The sequence below is a fragment of the Pinus tabuliformis genome, chromosome 7, assembly GCF_031772625.1.
Source record: "Pinus tabuliformis cultivar Carrire ecotype Pingquan chromosome 7, CPIR1, whole genome shotgun sequence".
NCBI classification, from domain to species: Eukaryota; Viridiplantae; Streptophyta; class Pinopsida; order Pinales; family Pinaceae; genus Pinus; species Pinus tabuliformis.
Window position 1 is genome coordinate 114,551,640 of NC_142293.1, and position 11,823 is coordinate 114,563,462.

The following is an 11,823-nucleotide window of genomic DNA, read 5'->3' on the forward strand; positions in this document are numbered from 1 at the left end:
GCGTAAGTTCCGCGACCACCGGCGGCGCTCCGTGGAGCGCGCGCGGCCTTTCCGCGAACGATCCGCGGTTCTTCCAGAATTCGAATTCCTACGGAAGTGCATATGATCCACACCTCTTACCCCACTCTCCTCGTGTCATATCCGCAGCGGCGATGCGAACGGTCCTAGATTCATCGCCCACTGCCGCAAAATGCGTCGCCGCCGTTGCACTGTGATCCCGCCCCTGACTCCCGACCAGGGAAAAGACCCCGTTCTCGAATTTCCCTCGGAGCAGTCTTAAAGCGAGTCGCCGTTTCCCTCAGCTACGCTCCCCCCTGCCCCCCCTAATGCTCCGGCGATCTCTTCGCTCTCGGGCTCCCATTATAAATCGATATACAAGTAGCCCCACGTCGCAAAACGCCGCGCAAAAGAGGGGGGAGGGTGCAACACTAGGACTTCCCGGGAGGTCACCCATCCCAGTACTACTCTAGCCCAAGCGCGCTTAACTGCGGAGTTCTGATGGGATCCGGTGCATTAACGCTGGTATGATCGCACCCGCAAAGATCTCGCCCCCTCCCCCTCTTCAACGGACACCGCCGAGCCACGGGGCCCTCGATCCGAAACGGTTCGGCGCAGGGGCTCGCCCTCTTCCCCGACTCGACGGCGCCTCCCGCCCCGCGGGGAGCCAGCGGAAGAACGGACGAGCGAAAATGAAAAGAAGAGAGAGAAGGGAAAGGCGTAAGTTCCGCGACCACCGGCGGCGCTCCGTGGAGCGCGCGCGGCCTTTCCGCGAACGATCCGCGGTTCTTCCAGAATTCGAATTCCTACGGAAGTGCATATGATCCACACCTCTTACCCCACTCTCCTCGTGTCATATCCGCAGCGGCGATGCGAACGGTCCTAGATTCATCGCCCACTGCCGCAAAATGCGTCGCCGCCGTTGCACTGTGATCCCGCCCCTGACTCCCGACCAGGGAAAAGACCCCGTTCTCGAATTTCCCTCGGAGCAGTCTTAAAGCGAGTCGCCGTTTCCCTCAGCTACGCTCCCCCCTGCCCCCCCTAATGCTCCGGCGATCTCTTCGCTCTCGGGCTCCCATTATAAATCGATATACAAGTAGCCCCACGTCGCAAAACGCCGCGCAAAAGAGGGGGGAGGGTGCAACACTAGGACTTCCCGGGAGGTCACCCATCCCAGTACTACTCTAGCCCAAGCGCGCTTAACTGCGGAGTTCTGATGGGATCCGGTGCATTAACGCTGGTATGATCGCACCCGCAAAGATCTCGCCCCCTCCCCCTCTTCAACGGACACCGCCGAGCCACGGGGCCCTCGATCCGAAACGGTTCGGCGCAGGGGCTCGCCCTCTTCCCCGACTCGACGGCGCCTCCCGCCCCGCGGGGAGCCAGCGGAAGAACGGACGAGCGAAAATGAAAAGAAGAGAGAGAAGGGAAAGGCGTAAGTTCCGCGACCACCGGCGGCGCTCCGTGGAGCGCGCGCGGCCTTTCCGCGAACGATCCGCGGTTCTTCCAGAATTCGAATTCCTACGGAAGTGCATATGATCCACACCTCTTACCCCACTCTCCTCGTGTCATATCCGCAGCGGCGATGCGAACGGTCCTAGATTCATCGCCCACTGCCGCAAAATGCGTCGCCGCCGTTGCACTGTGATCCCGCCCCTGACTCCCGACCAGGGAAAAGACCCCGTTCTCGAATTTCCCTCGGAGCAGTCTTAAAGCGAGTCGCCGTTTCCCTCAGCTACGCTCCCCCCTGCCCCCCCTAATGCTCCGGCGATCTCTTCGCTCTCGGGCTCCCATTATAAATCGATATACAAGTAGCCCCACGTCGCAAAACGCCGCGCAAAAGAGGGGGGAGGGTGCAACACTAGGACTTCCCGGGAGGTCACCCATCCCAGTACTACTCTAGCCCAAGCGCGCTTAACTGCGGAGTTCTGATGGGATCCGGTGCATTAACGCTGGTATGATCGCACCCGCAAAGATCTCGCCCCCTCCCCCTCTTCAAGGGACACCGCCGAGCCACGGGGCCCTCGATCCGAAACGGTTCGGCGCAGGGGCTCGCCCTCTTCCCCGACTCGACGGCGCCTCCCGCCCCGCGGGGAGCCAGCGGAAGAACGGACGAGCGAAAATGAAAAGAAGAGAGAGAAGGGAAAGGCGTAAGTTCCGCGACCACCGGCGGCGCTCCGTGGAGCGCGCGCGGCCTTTCCGCGAACGATCCGCGGTTCTTCCAGAATTCGAATTCCTACGGAAGTGCATATGATCCACACCTCTTACCCCACTCTCCTCGTGTCATATCCGCAGCGGCGATGCGAACGGTCCTAGATTCATCGCCCACTGCCGCAAAATGCGTCGCCGCCGTTGCACTGTGATCCCGCCCCTGACTCCCGACCAGGGAAAAGACCCCGTTCTCGAATTTCCCTCGGAGCAGTCTTAAAGCGAGTCGCCGTTTCCCTCAGCTACGCTCCCCCCTGCCCCCCCTAATGCTCCGGCGATCTCTTCGCTCTCGGGCTCCCATTATAAATCGATATACAAGTAGCCCCACGTCGCAAAACGCCGCGCAAAAGAGGGGGGAGGGTGCAACACTAGGACTTCCCGGGAGGTCACCCATCCCAGTACTACTCTAGCCCAAGCGCGCTTAACTGCGGAGTTCTGATGGGATCCGGTGCATTAACGCTGGTATGATCGCACCCGCAAAGATCTCGCCCCCTCCCCCTCTTCAAGGGACACCGCCGAGCCACGGGGCCCTCGATCCGAAACGGTTCGGCGCAGGGGCTCGCCCTCTTCCCCGACTCGACGGCGCCTCCCGCCCCGCGGGGAGCCAGCGGAAGAACGGACGAGCGAAAATGAAAAGAAGAGAGAGAAGGGAAAGGCGTAAGTTCCGCGACCACCGGCGGCGCTCCGTGGAGCGCGCGCGGCCTTTCCGCGAACGATCCGCGGTTCTTCCAGAATTCGAATTCCTACGGAAGTGCATATGATCCACACCTCTTACCCCACTCTCCTCGTGTCATATCCGCAGCGGCGATGCGAACGGTCCTAGATTCATCGCCCACTGCCGCAAAATGCGTCGCCGCCGTTGCACTGTGATCCCGCCCCTGACTCCCGACCAGGGAAAAGACCCCGTTCTCGAATTTCCCTCGGAGCAGTCTTAAAGCGAGTCGCCGTTTCCCTCAGCTACGCTCCCCCCTGCCCCCCCTAATGCTCCGGCGATCTCTTCGCTCTCGGGCTCCCATTATAAATCGATATACAAGTAGCCCCACGTCGCAAAACGCCGCGCAAAAGAGGGGGGAGGGTGCAACACTAGGACTTCCCGGGAGGTCACCCATCCCAGTACTACTCTAGCCCAAGCGCGCTTAACTGCGGAGTTCTGATGGGATCCGGTGCATTAACGCTGGTATGATCGCACCCGCAAAGATCTCGCCCCCTCCCCCTCTTCAACGGACACCGCCGAGCCACGGGGCCCTCGATCCGAAACGGTTCGGCGCAGGGGCTCGCCCTCTTCCCCGACTCGACGGCGCCTCCCGCCCCGCGGGGAGCCAGCGGAAGAACGGACGAGCGAAAATGAAAAGAAGAGAGAGAAGGGAAAGGCGTAAGTTCCGCGACCACCGGCGGCGCTCCGTGGAGCGCGCGCGGCCTTTCCGCGAACGATCCGCGGTTCTTCCAGAATTCGAATTCCTACGGAAGTGCATATGATCCACACCTCTTACCCCACTCTCCTCGTGTCATATCCGCAGCGGCGATGCGAACGGTCCTAGATTCATCGCCCACTGCCGCAAAATGCGTCGCCGCCGTTGCACTGTGATCCCGCCCCTGACTCCCGACCAGGGAAAAGACCCCGTTCTCGAATTTCCCTCGGAGCAGTCTTAAAGCGAGTCGCCGTTTCCCTCAGCTACGCTCCCCCCTGCCCCCCCTAATGCTCCGGCGATCTCTTCGCTCTCGGGCTCCCATTATAAATCGATATACAAGTAGCCCCACGTCGCAAAACGCCGCGCAAAAGAGGGGGGAGGGTGCAACACTAGGACTTCCCGGGAGGTCACCCATCCCAGTACTACTCTAGCCCAAGCGCGCTTAACTGCGGAGTTCTGATGGGATCCGGTGCATTAACGCTGGTATGATCGCACCCGCAAAGATCTCGCCCCCTCCCCCTCTTCAAGGGACACCGCCGAGCCACGGGGCCCTCGATCCGAAACGGTTCGGCGCAGGGGCTCGCCCTCTTCCCCGACTCGACGGCGCCTCCCGCCCCGCGGGGAGCCAGCGGAAGAACGGACGAGCGAAAATGAAAAGAAGAGAGAGAAGGGAAAGGCGTAAGTTCCGCGACCACCGGCGGCGCTCCGTGGAGCGCGCGCGGCCTTTCCGCGAACGATCCGCGGTTCTTCCAGAATTCGAATTCCTACGGAAGTGCATATGATCCACACCTCTTACCCCACTCTCCTCGTGTCATATCCGCAGCGGCGATGCGAACGGTCCTAGATTCATCGCCCACTGCCGCAAAATGCGTCGCCGCCGTTGCACTGTGATCCCGCCCCTGACTCCCGACCAGGGAAAAGACCCCGTTCTCGAATTTCCCTCGGAGCAGTCTTAAAGCGAGTCGCCGTTTCCCTCAGCTACGCTCCCCCCTGCCCCCCCTAATGCTCCGGCGATCTCTTCGCTCTCGGGCTCCCATTATAAATCGATATACAAGTAGCCCCACGTCGCAAAACGCCGCGCAAAAGAGGGGGGAGGGTGCAACACTAGGACTTCCCGGGAGGTCACCCATCCCAGTACTACTCTAGCCCAAGCGCGCTTAACTGCGGAGTTCTGATGGGATCCGGTGCATTAACGCTGGTATGATCGCACCCGCAAAGATCTCGCCCCCTCCCCCTCTTCAACGGACACCGCCGAGCCACGGGGCCCTCGATCCGAAACGGTTCGGCGCAGGGGCTCGCCCTCTTCCCCGACTCGACGGCGCCTCCCGCCCCGCGGGGAGCCAGCGGAAGAACGGACGAGCGAAAATGAAAAGAAGAGAGAGAAGGGAAAGGCGTAAGTTCCGCGACCACCGGCGGCGCTCCGTGGAGCGCGCGCGGCCTTTCCGCGAACGATCCGCGGTTCTTCCAGAATTCGAATTCCTACGGAAGTGCATATGATCCACACCTCTTACCCCACTCTCCTCGTGTCATATCCGCAGCGGCGATGCGAACGGTCCTAGATTCATCGCCCACTGCCGCAAAATGCGTCGCCGCCGTTGCACTGTGATCCCGCCCCTGACTCCCGACCAGGGAAAAGACCCCGTTCTCGAATTTCCCTCGGAGCAGTCTTAAAGCGAGTCGCCGTTTCCCTCAGCTACGCTCCCCCCTGCCCCCCCTAATGCTCCGGCGATCTCTTCGCTCTCGGGCTCCCATTATAAATCGATATACAAGTAGCCCCACGTCGCAAAACGCCGCGCAAAAGAGGGGGGAGGGTGCAACACTAGGACTTCCCGGGAGGTCACCCATCCCAGTACTACTCTAGCCCAAGCGCGCTTAACTGCGGAGTTCTGATGGGATCCGGTGCATTAACGCTGGTATGATCGCACCCGCAAAGATCTCGCCCCCTCCCCCTCTTCAACGGACACCGCCGAGCCACGGGGCCCTCGATCCGAAACGGTTCGGCGCAGGGGCTCGCCCTCTTCCCCGACTCGACGGCGCCTCCCGCCCCGCGGGGAGCCAGCGGAAGAACGGACGAGCGAAAATGAAAAGAAGAGAGAGAAGGGAAAGGCGTAAGTTCCGCGACCACCGGCGGCGCTCCGTGGAGCGCGCGCGGCCTTTCCGCGAACGATCCGCGGTTCTTCCAGAATTCGAATTCCTACGGAAGTGCATATGATCCACACCTCTTACCCCACTCTCCTCGTGTCATATCCGCAGCGGCGATGCGAACGGTCCTAGATTCATCGCCCACTGCCGCAAAATGCGTCGCCGCCGTTGCACTGTGATCCCGCCCCTGACTCCCGACCAGGGAAAAGACCCCGTTCTCGAATTTCCCTCGGAGCAGTCTTAAAGCGAGTCGCCGTTTCCCTCAGCTACGCTCCCCCCTGCCCCCCCTAATGCTCCGGCGATCTCTTCGCTCTCGGGCTCCCATTATAAATCGATATACAAGTAGCCCCACGTCGCAAAACGCCGCGCAAAAGAGGGGGGAGGGTGCAACACTAGGACTTCCCGGGAGGTCACCCATCCCAGTACTACTCTAGCCCAAGCGCGCTTAACTGCGGAGTTCTGATGGGATCCGGTGCATTAACGCTGGTATGATCGCACCCGCAAAGATCTCGCCCCCTCCCCCTCTTCAAGGGACACCGCCGAGCCACGGGGCCCTCGATCCGAAACGGTTCGGCGCAGGGGCTCGCCCTCTTCCCCGACTCGACGGCGCCTCCCGCCCCGCGGGGAGCCAGCGGAAGAACGGACGAGCGAAAATGAAAAGAAGAGAGAGAAGGGAAAGGCGTAAGTTCCGCGACCACCGGCGGCGCTCCGTGGAGCGCGCGCGGCCTTTCCGCGAACGATCCGCGGTTCTTCCAGAATTCGAATTCCTACGGAAGTGCATATGATCCACACCTCTTACCCCACTCTCCTCGTGTCATATCCGCAGCGGCGATGCGAACGGTCCTAGATTCATCGCCCACTGCCGCAAAATGCGTCGCCGCCGTTGCACTGTGATCCCGCCCCTGACTCCCGACCAGGGAAAAGACCCCGTTCTCGAATTTCCCTCGGAGCAGTCTTAAAGCGAGTCGCCGTTTCCCTCAGCTACGCTCCCCCCTGCCCCCCCTAATGCTCCGGCGATCTCTTCGCTCTCGGGCTCCCATTATAAATCGATATACAAGTAGCCCCACGTCGCAAAACGCCGCGCAAAAGAGGGGGGAGGGTGCAACACTAGGACTTCCCGGGAGGTCACCCATCCCAGTACTACTCTAGCCCAAGCGCGCTTAACTGCGGAGTTCTGATGGGATCCGGTGCATTAACGCTGGTATGATCGCACCCGCAAGGATCTCGCCCCCTCCCCCTCTTCAAGGGACACCGCCGAGCCACGGGCCCTCGATCCGAAACGGTTCGGCGCAGGGGCTCGCCCTCTTCCCCGACTCGGCGGCGCCTCCCGCCCCGCGGGGAGCCAGCGGAAGAACGGACGAGCGAAAATGAAAAGAAGAGAGAGAAGGAAAGGCGTAAGTTCCGCGACCACCGGCGGCGCTCCGTGGAGCGCGCGCGGCCTTTCCGCGAACGATCCGCGGTTCTTCCAGAATTCGAATTCCTACGGAAGTGCATATGATCCACACCTCTTACCCCACTCTCCTCGTGTCATATCCGCAGCGGCGATGCGAACGGTCCTAGATTCATCGCCCACTGCCGCAAAATGCGTCGCCGCCGTTGCACTGTGATCCCGCCCCTGACTCCCGACCAGGGAAAAGACCCCGTTCTCGAATTTCCCTCGGAGCAGTCTTAAAGCGAGTCGCCGTTTCCCTCAGCTACGCTCCCCCCTGCCCCCCCTAATGCTCCGGCGATCTCTTCGCTCTCGGGCTCCCATTATAAATCGATATACAAGTAGCCCCACGTCGCAAAACGCCGCGCAAAAGAGGGGGGAGGGTGCAACACTAGGACTTCCCGGGAGGTCACCCATCCCAGTACTACTCTAGCCCAAGCGCGCTTAACTGCGGAGTTCTGATGGGATCCGGTGCATTAACGCTGGTATGATCGCACCCGCAAAGATCTCGCCCCCTCCCCCTCTTCAAGGGACACCGCCGAGCCACGGGCCCTCGATCCGAAACGGTTCGGCGCAGGGGCTCGCCCTCTTCCCCGACTCGACGGCGCCTCCCGCCCCGCGGGGAGCCAGCGGAAGAACGGACGAGCGAGAATGAAAAGAAGAGAGAGAAGGAAAGGCGTAAGTTCCGCGACCACCGGCGGCGCTCCGTGGAGCGCGCGCGGCCTTTCCGCGAACGATCCGCGGTTCTTCCAGAATTCGAATTCCTACGGAAGTGCATATGATCCACACCTCTTACCCCACTCTCCTCGTGTCATATCCGCAGCGGCGATGCGAACGGTCCTAGATTCATCGCCCACTGCCGCAAAATGCGTCGCCGCCGTTGCACTGTGATCCCGCCCCTGACTCCCGACCAGGGAAAAGACCCCGTTCTCGAATTTCCCTCGGAGCAGTCTTAAAGCGAGTCGCCGTTTCCCTCAGCTACGCTCCCCCCTGCCCCCCCTAATGCTCCGGCGATCTCTTCGCTCTCGGGCTCCCATTATAAATCGATATACAAGTAGCCCCACGTCGCAAAACGCCGCGCAAAAGAGGGGGGAGGGTGCAACACTAGGACTTCCCGGGAGGTCACCCATCCCAGTACTACTCTAGCCCAAGCGCGCTTAACTGCGGAGTTCTGATGGGATCCGGTGCATTAACGCTGGTATGATCGCACCCGCAAAGATCTCGCCCCCTCCCCCTCTTCAAGGGACACCGCCGAGCCACGGGGCCCTCGATCCGAAACGGTTCGGCGCAGGGGCTCGCCCTCTTCCCCGACTCGACGGCGCCTCCCGCCCCGCGGGGAGCCAGCGGAAGAACGGACGAGCGAAAATGAAAAGAAGAGAGAGAAGGGAAAGGCGTAAGTTCCGCGACCACCGGCGGCGCTCCGTGGAGCGCGCGCGGCCTTTCCGCGAACGATCCGCGGTTCTTCCAGAATTCGAATTCCTACGGAAGTGCATATGATCCACACCTCTTACCCCACTCTCCTCGTGTCATATCCGCAGCGGCGATGCGAACGGTCCTAGATTCATCGCCCACTGCCGCAAAATGCGTCGCCGCCGTTGCACTGTGATCCCGCCCCTGACTCCCGACCAGGGAAAAGACCCCGTTCTCGAATTTCCCTCGGAGCAGTCTTAAAGCGAGTCGCCGTTTCCCTCAGCTACGCTCCCCCTGCCCCCCCTAATGCTCCGGCGATCTCTTCGTTCGCGGGCTCCCATTATAAATCGATATATAAGTAGCCCCACGTCGCAAAACGACGCACAAAAAAAGGGGGGAGGGTGCAACACTAGGACTTCCCGGGAGGTCACCCATCCCAGTACTACTCTAGCCCAAGCGCGCTTAACTGCGGAGTTCTGATGGGATCCGGTGCATTAACGCTGGTATGATCGCACCCGCAAGGATCTCGCCCCCTCCCCCTCTTCAACGGACACCGCCGAGCCACGGGCCCTCGATCCGAAACGGTTCGGCGCAGGGGCTCGCCCTCTTCCCCGACTCGACGGCGCCTCCCGCCCGCGGGGAGCCAGCGGAAGAACGGACGAGCGAAAATGAAAAGAAGAGAGAGAAGGGAAAGGCGTAAGTTCCGCGACCACCGGCGGCGCTCCGTGGAGCGCGCGCGGCCTTTCCGCGAACGATCCGCGGTTCTTCCAGAATTCGAATTCCTACGGAAGTGCATATGATCCACACCTCTTACCCCACTCTCCTCGTGTCATATCCGCAGCGGCGATGCGAACGGTCCTAGATTCATCGCCCACTGCCGCAAAATGCGTCGCCGCCGTTGCACTGTGATCCCGCCCCTGACTCCCGACCAGGAAAAGACCCCGTTCTCGAATTTCCCTCGGAGCAGTCTTAAAGCGAGTCGCCGTTTCCCTCAGCTACGCTCCCCCCTGCCCCCCCTAATGCTCCGGCGATCTCTTCGCTCTCGGGCTCCCATTATAAATCGATATACAAGTAGCCCCACGTCGCAAAACGCCGCGCAAAAGAGGGGGGAGGGTGCAACACTAGGACTTCCCGGGAGGTCACCCATCCCAGTACTACTCTAGCCCAAGCGCGCTTAACTGCGGAGTTCTGATGGGATCCGGTGCATTAACGCTGGTATGATCGCACCCGCAAAGATCTCGCCCCTCCCCCTCTTCAACGGACCGCCGAGCCACGGGGCCCTCGATCCGAAACGGTTCGGCGCAGGGGCTCGCCCTCTTTCCCGACTCGACGGCGCTCCCGCCCCGCGGGGAGCCAGCGGAAGAACGGCGAGCGAAAATGAAAGAAGAGAGAGAAGGGAAAGGCGTAAGTTCCGCGACCACCGGCGGCGCTCCGTGGAGCGCGCGCGGCTTTCCGCGAACGATCCGCGGTTCTTCCAGAATTCGAATTCCTACGGAAGTGCATATGATCCACACCTCTTACCCCACTCTCCTCGTGTCATATCCGCAGCGGCGATGCGAACGGTCCTAGATTCATCGCCCACTGCCGCAAAATGCGTCGCCGCCGTTGCACTGTGATCCCCGCCCTGACTCCCGACCAGGGAAAAGACCCCCGTTCTCGAATTTCCCTCGGAGCAGTCTTAAAGCGAGTCGCCGTTTCCCTCAGCTACGCTCCCCCCTGCCCCCCCTAATGCTCCGGCGATCTCTTCGCTCTCGGCTCCCATTATAAATCGATATACAAGTAGCCCCACGTCGCAAAACGCCGCGCAAAAGAGGGGGGAGGGTGCAACACTAGGACTTCCCGGGAGGTCACCCATCCCAGTACTACTCTAGCCAAGCGCGCTTAACTGCGGAGTTCTGATGGGATCCGGTGCATTAACGCTGGTATGATCGCACCCGCAAAGATCTCGCCCCCTCCCCCTCTTCAAGGGACACCGCCGAGCCCACGGGGCCTCGATCCGAACGGTTCGGCGCAGGGGCTCGCCTCTTCCCCGACTCGACGGCGCCTCCCGCCCCGCGGGGAGCCAGCGGAAGAACGGACGAGCGAAAATGAAAAGAAGAGAGAGAAGGGAAAGGCGTAAGTTCCGCGACCACGGCGGCGCTCCGTGGAGACCGCGCGGCCTTTCCGCGAACGATCCGCGGTTCTTCCAGAATTCGAATTCCTACGGAAGTGCATATGATCACACCTCTTACCCCACTCTCCGTGTCATATCCGCAGCGGCGATGCGAACGGTCTAGATTCATCGCCCACTGCCGCAAAATGCGTCGCCGCCGTTGCACTGTGATCCCGCCCCTGACTCCGACCAGGGAAAAGACCCCGTTCTCGAATTTCCCTCGGAGCAGTCTTAAAGCGTGTCGCCGTTTCCCTCAGCTACGCTCCCCCTGCCCCCCCTAATGCTCCGGCGATCTCTTCGCTCTCGGGCTCCATTATAAATCGATATACAAGTAGCCCCACGTCGCAAAACGCCGCGCAAAGAGGGGGGTAGGGTGCAACACTAGGACTTCCCGGGAGGTCACCCATCCCAGTACTACTCTAGCCCAAGCGCGCTTAACTGCGGAGTTCTGATGGGATCCGGTGCATTAACGCTGGTATGATCGCACCCGCAAAGATCTCGCCCCTCCCCTCTTCAACGGACACCGCCGAGCCACGGGGCCCTCGATCCGAAACGGTTCGGCGCAGGGGGCTCGCCCTCTTCCCGACTCGACGGCGCCTCCCGCCCCGCGGGGAGCCAGCGGAAGAACGGACGAGCGAAAATGTGAAAAGAAGAGAGAGAAGGGAAAAGGGTAAGTTCCGCGACCACCGGCGGCGCTCGTGGAGCGCGCGCGGGCCTTTCCGCGAACGATCCGCGGTTCTTCCGAATTCGAATTCCAACGGAAGTGCATATGATCCACACTCTTACCCCACTCTCCCGTGTCATATCCGGCAGCGGCGATGCGAACGGTCCTAGAATCATGCCCACTGCCGAAAAATGCGTCGCCGCCGTTGCACTGTGATCCGCCCCTGACTCCGACCAGGGAAAGGACCCGTTCTCGAATTTCCCTCGGAGCAGTCTTAAAGCGAGTCGCCGTTTCCTCAGCTACGCTCCCCTGCCCCCCCTAATGCTCCGGCGATCTCTTCGCTCTCGGGCTCCATTATAAATCGATATACAAGTAGCCCCACGTCGCAAAACGCCGCGCAAAAGAGGGGGGA

The 11,823-nt window shown here is 61.3% G+C and overlaps 16 non-coding genes across 16 annotated transcripts; all 16 read right to left on the bottom strand.

The window, feature by feature from the left end:
* Positions 1 to 417: 417 nt before the first annotated feature.
* On the bottom strand, positions 418 to 536 carry LOC149245841 (5S ribosomal RNA). The gene has a single exon (XR_016268041.1). It is a non-coding gene; the product is annotated as a 5S ribosomal RNA (ribosomal RNA).
* A 596-nt stretch (positions 537 to 1,132) lies between these two features.
* Positions 1,133 to 1,251, bottom strand: LOC149245842 (5S ribosomal RNA). Its single transcript, XR_016268042.1, has one exon. It is a non-coding gene; the product is annotated as a 5S ribosomal RNA (ribosomal RNA).
* Positions 1,252 to 1,847: 596 nt separating this feature from the next.
* On the bottom strand, positions 1,848 to 1,966 carry LOC149245843 (5S ribosomal RNA). Its single transcript, XR_016268043.1, has one exon. It is a non-coding gene; the product is annotated as a 5S ribosomal RNA (ribosomal RNA).
* Positions 1,967 to 2,562: 596 nt separating this feature from the next.
* On the bottom strand, positions 2,563 to 2,681 carry LOC149245844 (5S ribosomal RNA). The gene has a single exon (XR_016268045.1). It is a non-coding gene; the product is annotated as a 5S ribosomal RNA (ribosomal RNA).
* Positions 2,682 to 3,277: 596 nt separating this feature from the next.
* On the bottom strand, positions 3,278 to 3,396 carry LOC149245845 (5S ribosomal RNA). Its single transcript, XR_016268046.1, has one exon. It is a non-coding gene; the product is annotated as a 5S ribosomal RNA (ribosomal RNA).
* A 596-nt stretch (positions 3,397 to 3,992) lies between these two features.
* Positions 3,993 to 4,111, bottom strand: LOC149245846 (5S ribosomal RNA). The gene has a single exon (XR_016268047.1). It is a non-coding gene; the product is annotated as a 5S ribosomal RNA (ribosomal RNA).
* A 596-nt stretch (positions 4,112 to 4,707) lies between these two features.
* Positions 4,708 to 4,826, bottom strand: LOC149245847 (5S ribosomal RNA). The gene has a single exon (XR_016268048.1). It is a non-coding gene; the product is annotated as a 5S ribosomal RNA (ribosomal RNA).
* A 596-nt stretch (positions 4,827 to 5,422) lies between these two features.
* LOC149245848 (5S ribosomal RNA) lies at positions 5,423 to 5,541 on the bottom strand. Its single transcript, XR_016268049.1, has one exon. It is a non-coding gene; the product is annotated as a 5S ribosomal RNA (ribosomal RNA).
* Positions 5,542 to 6,137: 596 nt separating this feature from the next.
* On the bottom strand, positions 6,138 to 6,256 carry LOC149245849 (5S ribosomal RNA). The gene has a single exon (XR_016268050.1). It is a non-coding gene; the product is annotated as a 5S ribosomal RNA (ribosomal RNA).
* A 596-nt stretch (positions 6,257 to 6,852) lies between these two features.
* Positions 6,853 to 6,971, bottom strand: LOC149245850 (5S ribosomal RNA). The gene has a single exon (XR_016268051.1). It is a non-coding gene; the product is annotated as a 5S ribosomal RNA (ribosomal RNA).
* A 594-nt stretch (positions 6,972 to 7,565) lies between these two features.
* LOC149245851 (5S ribosomal RNA) lies at positions 7,566 to 7,684 on the bottom strand. The gene has a single exon (XR_016268052.1). It is a non-coding gene; the product is annotated as a 5S ribosomal RNA (ribosomal RNA).
* Positions 7,685 to 8,278: 594 nt separating this feature from the next.
* Positions 8,279 to 8,397, bottom strand: LOC149245852 (5S ribosomal RNA). The gene has a single exon (XR_016268053.1). It is a non-coding gene; the product is annotated as a 5S ribosomal RNA (ribosomal RNA).
* Positions 8,398 to 8,993: 596 nt separating this feature from the next.
* Positions 8,994 to 9,112, bottom strand: LOC149245853 (5S ribosomal RNA). Its single transcript, XR_016268054.1, has one exon. It is a non-coding gene; the product is annotated as a 5S ribosomal RNA (ribosomal RNA).
* A 593-nt stretch (positions 9,113 to 9,705) lies between these two features.
* Positions 9,706 to 9,824, bottom strand: LOC149245854 (5S ribosomal RNA). Its single transcript, XR_016268056.1, has one exon. It is a non-coding gene; the product is annotated as a 5S ribosomal RNA (ribosomal RNA).
* A 589-nt stretch (positions 9,825 to 10,413) lies between these two features.
* On the bottom strand, positions 10,414 to 10,531 carry LOC149245855 (5S ribosomal RNA). Its single transcript, XR_016267512.1, has one exon. It is a non-coding gene; the product is annotated as a 5S ribosomal RNA (ribosomal RNA).
* Positions 10,532 to 11,117: 586 nt separating this feature from the next.
* Positions 11,118 to 11,236, bottom strand: LOC149245856 (5S ribosomal RNA). Its single transcript, XR_016268057.1, has one exon. It is a non-coding gene; the product is annotated as a 5S ribosomal RNA (ribosomal RNA).
* Between the last annotated feature and the right edge of the window lie 587 nt (positions 11,237 to 11,823).